Below are 6,019 nucleotides of genomic sequence, written 5' to 3' on the forward strand. Positions count from 1 at the left end.
ACCCATGACGGCCTGGTGGGCCCGAGGCCCCCAGCCCTGCGAGTACTAAGTTGAGGGTAGTGAAGAGCCGGCCCACTTCCGCGCTTGCCAGCGGATGCTCGCGTCTGTGGGATACCCTGGGCCAGTGTGAGGTGGGGACTGGGGGGACCCCAAATGCCCCCGAAACTGCAGGCAGCCCGGGCCAAAGCCGGCGGCTAGACTCCAGTCCCGCTGCGGGGGTCTTCGCCCTAGCTGGGCGTTCCTCTCTCTTCGGCCTCTCCTCCCGATGGCCCTTTCCTTCCCAGCTCCCCTCTCTCCCTCCTCTCCCTCCGGGCTCCTCCACCTCGCCCCGCCCGGGGACTCCGCGTAGCCTTTCCAAGGCACCTGGCAGCCGGCTCCATCCTTCCCGAACCTCCTGCGTGCATTGAAGCCTCCCGGACAGCCTCAGGACCCCCCCCCCCCCAACAGCCCCCCTGGAGGGGCGCTGGGGACACCTCCCCCACAGCAGAGGTCCTCGCCCCCCCCCTTCCGCCGCTGCAGTGTCAGATGGTGCAACGGAAAGTTCCCGCAGCCGGCAGGGCGCTCTGCGCGGGCTCCTGGGTCAGGTCTCCACTGGAGAGCGAAGAGTCCTCAGGCCCTCGAAGGCCCCGCACGCAGGACCGGGGCTCAACCCACGACCCAGCTCCCAATGCCCCCAGGGAAAGAACCCTTCCCACCAGCAGCTAGCCCAGCGCCGAGCCCGCCTAGCTCCTGGCAACCATGGGAATCCCAGGTCGCGAGAAGCCCTAGCGGAGCCCGTGGTCCCCGGCATCCTCGGCCCGGCAGGCGGGAGGCGTCCGAGGCAGCATCCCTGGAGCCCGGAGCGGAGCGGGTGTACCGGGCAGCGAGGGGGACCGACGGGCGGGGCGCCAGCAGAGGGCAGCGGAGGAGCGAGCGCCGCCGCCGGGCGGGGGGTCCTCGCCGCCGCCGCCGGTGAGGGAAAGCGGCTGGCGGAGGGTTCCAGTCTGGCGGGGAGAACGGGATCCACTCAGGGGCAAGGCGACCTGGCCGGCGCCCGGATCTCGGCGTCTCGGAAGCCGAAGTGGAGAGGAGCCTGAGCTGGGCAGCGGAGTGCCAGGGCTGGGTGCCCGCCTCCACCCCCGACGTCCGCCTCAGCGCTGGCGGGAGGCTGAAGGGCCTGAGGGTGGCCGCGCATCCCGGGGACGGCCCTTCTCTCCCGGGGCCTCAGAGCGCCTGTGGACAGGGCTGAGGTTTCGGCCCAGCCTGTCACCCCTCGGATCGGGTGGCTGTCCCCGGAGCTGGGGAGGATTTCTTGACATTTCCTCGCTACACTCTACAGTGAAGATCTCCCAGGTGCCAGAGCCCTTCGTGCCTGGGGCGGATTTGCACTCCAGTCCCCACAGTGAAGTCAAAAAGACAAAAGGACCGAAGGCTCAGACTGCGACCAGGGAGCCCCACTGCTTTCCTCGGGTCCCCCCAAACCTGGGGGGAGTGTGCCGCAGGGGAGAAAGAAACAAGCCAAACCTCCCGCCTGGATGCCCGCGGGCTCGGAGTGTGCTCGCTTCGCGCTCGCGTTCTGAGCTTCTGGCTCGGTGATAGCCCCCCTGGCCCAGTGCACCCCCAAATCAAACCCCGCGGGGAGGCCAGACCACCAGAACGGGAGAGTCGGGGCCTTGAGCGCGCGTCCGCGGGCGTGGAGGGGAGACGCCGTGGGTCCCCAGCGGACGGGCCGGGTCCCGGGGACCCCGGCGCCGGGTGTGCCTGCGCGGACACCCCTCCCCCGGCCGGGTCGGGGCTCCGAGGCGCCGCCCCCGCCCCCTCGATCGCGCCCGCCCGCGGGCCGCCGCTCGGCGAGCTCTTTAATATTCATGGGCGTTAATAGAGAGGCCCCAGTATATCGCCCATTGTGGGCGGCTCGTAGGGCTTGAATAGAGCCTGGCCCCCTTTCTCCTCCGAGGCTTCCCGAGGGGCCGGGCCAAGAGTGAATGGCCCCGCGGCCCGCTCCTCGGCCGCCCCCACCCCCTTCGCGGGGACAACATCTTTATCCCGCCGCCGCCCGCCGCCGCCGCCGCTCGAGCCCCGTTCGCTCGGCCCGGGCTCCGGGCGGAACGAATCAATCGGCCTCGGCTCTTCGGAGGTCACCCCCGCCGCCCGTGCTCCCTCCCCTGGCCCACGGGAGCGGAGGGACCCCGAGTGGGAGAGCGGGGCGGGCGGCGCCGGGTGGGAACGGTGGGGAAGGGCCGGCTGGGCCGGGGTGCACCGAGGCGAGCGGCCCGGCCTGGCCGAGTCCAACTTGTTGCCTGTGGCAGCGCGCTGCGGGGCCCGGGGCAGCGGGGTGGGCGGGGAGGCGGGCCCCGCGTCCCCTCCGGTCTCCAGAGAGCATCCTTCCAGGTTCACCGGCCCGCAACCGCGAGACCAGGAACCCCCCGGGGGGGGGGGGCAGCCCGGAGCTCCGGTCCAGCGGAGGGGGCACGTCGGTGCTTCTCGGTGTGACCCGGCTCTGCCCCTGGCGCCCAGGCTGGGCCGGCGCTGGGCTCCGGGGCCCCGAGTTCCAGCTCCGGCGTCTGCGCCCCGGGCGGAGTCGGTCAGGCTGGGCCGACTCGACGGGCCCCCGCCCCTCCCGTCCCCGAGGAGAGGAGCCCATTGTCCGCGGAGAAATACACGGGGGGGGGGAGCCCCTGTTTTGAACTTTAGAAGAAAGTCTCCGGCCCTCGCCCTCGCAGGGGGAGATCTGTCGTGTTCCCCCCACCCCCCGCCACCGCCGCCACCACCGGGGCCTCAGAGCTGCCGCCGCCTCCCGAAACATCTGCCGGGGAGAAATCCACCCTGGAGGGCAGATCGCGCTGGCTCTAAGCCCTGAGAACTCATTAAAAAGATATTAGCGGCGGGGGCAGGTCCCGCACAGGTATCGATCGACCCGAGTGAGCTGGGGGGAAGGGGGACGGGGAGGGGGCCGGGAGGGGGCGAGACTAGAAAGCGAAGGATGCGCCGGCGGATCCGTGTCCGGAACCCCCACCTGGGCCCAGCCTCGCGCGCCCCCGGCCCAGCGCCGCGGAGCCCCCCGCTGCTCCCCTGCCGCCTCCCCCTCCAGCCCCCATCCCACCCCGCCACCCGGCCTGGCCGGCTCCCGCCAGCTCCGAGCCAGCGCCTGAGGCTCCGCGCACCCCTACTCCGCTCGCTCTGCGCTGCGTCCCAGCCTCCTGGTCGCCGCGCGTCTGGGTCTCGCAGTGCGCTCCCGCCTTTCTCAAACCCTCCAACGCCCCCCCCCCCCCCCCCCCCACCCCCCCCTTTCTCTCCCCCTCTCTCAGTCCCCCCCTACCCCCCCCCCCCCCCCCCCCCCCCCCCTCCGCCACACACACCCCGGTTTCTCTCCTGCTCTCTAAGTCTCCGTCTACCTCCTCTCTAGCCCCACCGTAGCCCAGAAAGTGCTCTCTTTATTGGGGTCCAGGTATACTACCTCCTCCCCGCCCCGCGCCCCCCACCCCGGTTCCTGTCGCTCCAGGGCGCCCCTGCGGGCACGGACAAAGGCTAAACGGGCTGCCCAGGCTGGGCGGGGACCCTTGCCACAGAGCCATCCTCGACAGACGCTGACTGGAGCAAGCAGGGCCTGGCCCGCGGGGTGTCCGCTGTGGCCAGGGAAGCGGAGCCGGTCTCCCTCCCAGCCCCATCTCCATCTCCGCCCTAACTAATTAGCCTCCGAGGCCAATGAGAGACAAAGGCATGCCCGGGGCACCCACGTCGAGCCCGAGCTGGCAACTGAGCAGACAGGCGACTGGCACCAGCTCGCCCTCGCCCAGAGCTCCAGGGCTCTCCTTCCCAGGGCGGCCGCCCCTGCCCCCATACCCTACCCTCACACCCATGCCCCAGCCCTCCTAGGCCACCACCCTGACCGGCCCTTGGAAAGGCCCTGGAGGAGGCTGGAGAAGCAATGACAGACTGACACAGACTTCTGGAGGCTGAGGAGGCGGGGAGGTGACGGTGCAGAGAGGGGCAGAGATGGAAGGATAAGAGATGGAAGGATACAGGTGAAGCGAACGTCTGAGGGAAGGGGACTCTAGATAAAGGAAGCAGAGGTGGGATTTCGAGAGAGCCAGGACTAAAGACCTTAGTAGTCAGAGGGACTGCTGAGAAGGAATAGGACTTCAGACACAGAAACGGGGGCACAAGCAAAATGATCCTTCAGTGAGAAAGCAAGGAGGAAAAGAAGGGGAGAGGAAACTGGATGCCCTGGAATTAAGGCGGCAGCCACCCTTCTGGGCATCAAGGACCCCTTCCCAACCCCTTTTCTCCCTTTTCCATACCCCTGCTTCCAACACCTCAACCTCCCTGGCTTTTTCCAGCACCTTCCCTGAAGGGCTTCCAGAGTCTAGGCCAGCCTCCCTGCCGCTGCCCCCCACCCACCCCCGAGCAGGAGGCTGGGGAGGAGGAGCTGCGCCCTGTCCATCTGCCTCACCTGCTCCCCGGAGGTCTCAGGTTGGTTCTTTGTGGTGTCCCATACTGGGCAGACTTTCGGAAAAGCTTGCAGGAGGACGCTGCTGAACCACAAGCCATGACAACCTGCCCTGGGCTTCTCTGGAGGTCCTGTCCTGGTCTTCAGGGTCTGACACATACTAGGTGCTGTGTCCCTGGATGGCAGATGGCCTCTGTCTAAGGGCTCTCGTTCACATGGCCCCTCGACTTCACCCACAGAGCAGAAACAGTAAACAGGTTTCCCTCTCTGAAACCTTCTCTGCTAGAGACCATGCCGAGGCCCTAGCTACACAGCGGACACTGAGATGCCCACTGAGATGAGAGCTGTTTCTCTTAACACTGCTCTCCTCCCCAGGGATCCTTTGGGATCTATCAGGAAATGCCCAAGGTATTTAAGGTGTGCATTCAAGCCTGGCTCGTGCAGATTCTGCTTTAAGAGAACCAAGGCAGACACTTCCCCTGTCCGGGTCATCATCTGCAGAACTGGGGATAATGAAAGACTCTCTACCTGAAAATGGAAACAACAAATAAGGAGCAACCGGGTGACAAACAGCCCCAGCAGTGATTAGTATCTGCTAAGCTATTGGCGTTTGATGCTATTTTAAGCCATTGGCATGGCATCTCAACCTGTCACCCCCAACACACCAAAGTAACCCATGGCTATGGCAAGGCACAGAAGACAATGTACTTCTGGAATACTCCATGGATGGAAACTATCATCAACTGTGTGACACTAAAACAACAACAACGACAAACGCTGCCAAGATGATTTAACCAGAAAAGAGGACTTGCAGCCAAGCCGACAACTTGGGTTTGGTTCCTGGTACACGGGCGGGGTGAGAAGAGAACCGACTCCCTCAGGTTGTCCTTTGACACGCACTCATGCACAAATACACACACACACACACAAAAACATTTTATTTAAAATATTGTGTGGGGGGGCATGTGTGGGCGTGCCTGCTGAGACCAGGGGCATCTGATCCCTGGAGCTACAGGCAGTTGTAAGATACCTGATACAGCAGGGCACGCCAGTATCCACGGAACTCAGGCGGCAGAGGCAGGCAGGTCTCTGTGAGTTCAAGGCCAGCCTGGTCTACAGAGTGAGTTCCAGGAAAGAAAAAAAGCTATGTAGAGAGACCTTATCTCAAACGAAACAAAAAGAGTTACGTTTATTTAGTTTTAATTATACATTCACATGTATGTCTGTATGTGGTATGTGCACAGGCCAGCGGAGACCAAGGCAGCCGGGGTTACATGTGCTTGTGAGCTGGCCTGAATGTGGATCCTTTGCAAGTGCAGTGAACGTGCTAGGCCAACGGCCTGAGCTTGATCCGCAGGCCCCGAGGTGGAAGGAGACCTTGGGGGCTAGTGATCTCACTTGCTCACATGTACCTCACAGCCTGTTCACACGCACACACACGTATACACCATACGCATATCACAAACACATATTCTACACACGCCAAGGCCCACAAATACCCATCTCTTCTCACACTGTGATGCGAGAAATTTAAACCCTTGTTTGCAGTAGGCACTGGGGCTAGGTTGCTTAAGGGCCAAATGGTTCTTA

The sequence above is a fragment of the Psammomys obesus genome, unplaced genomic scaffold (genome assembly GCF_907164565.1).
Source record: "Psammomys obesus unplaced genomic scaffold, mPsaObe1.curated_primary_1811, whole genome shotgun sequence".
NCBI lineage: Eukaryota > Metazoa > Chordata > Mammalia > Rodentia > Muridae > Psammomys > Psammomys obesus.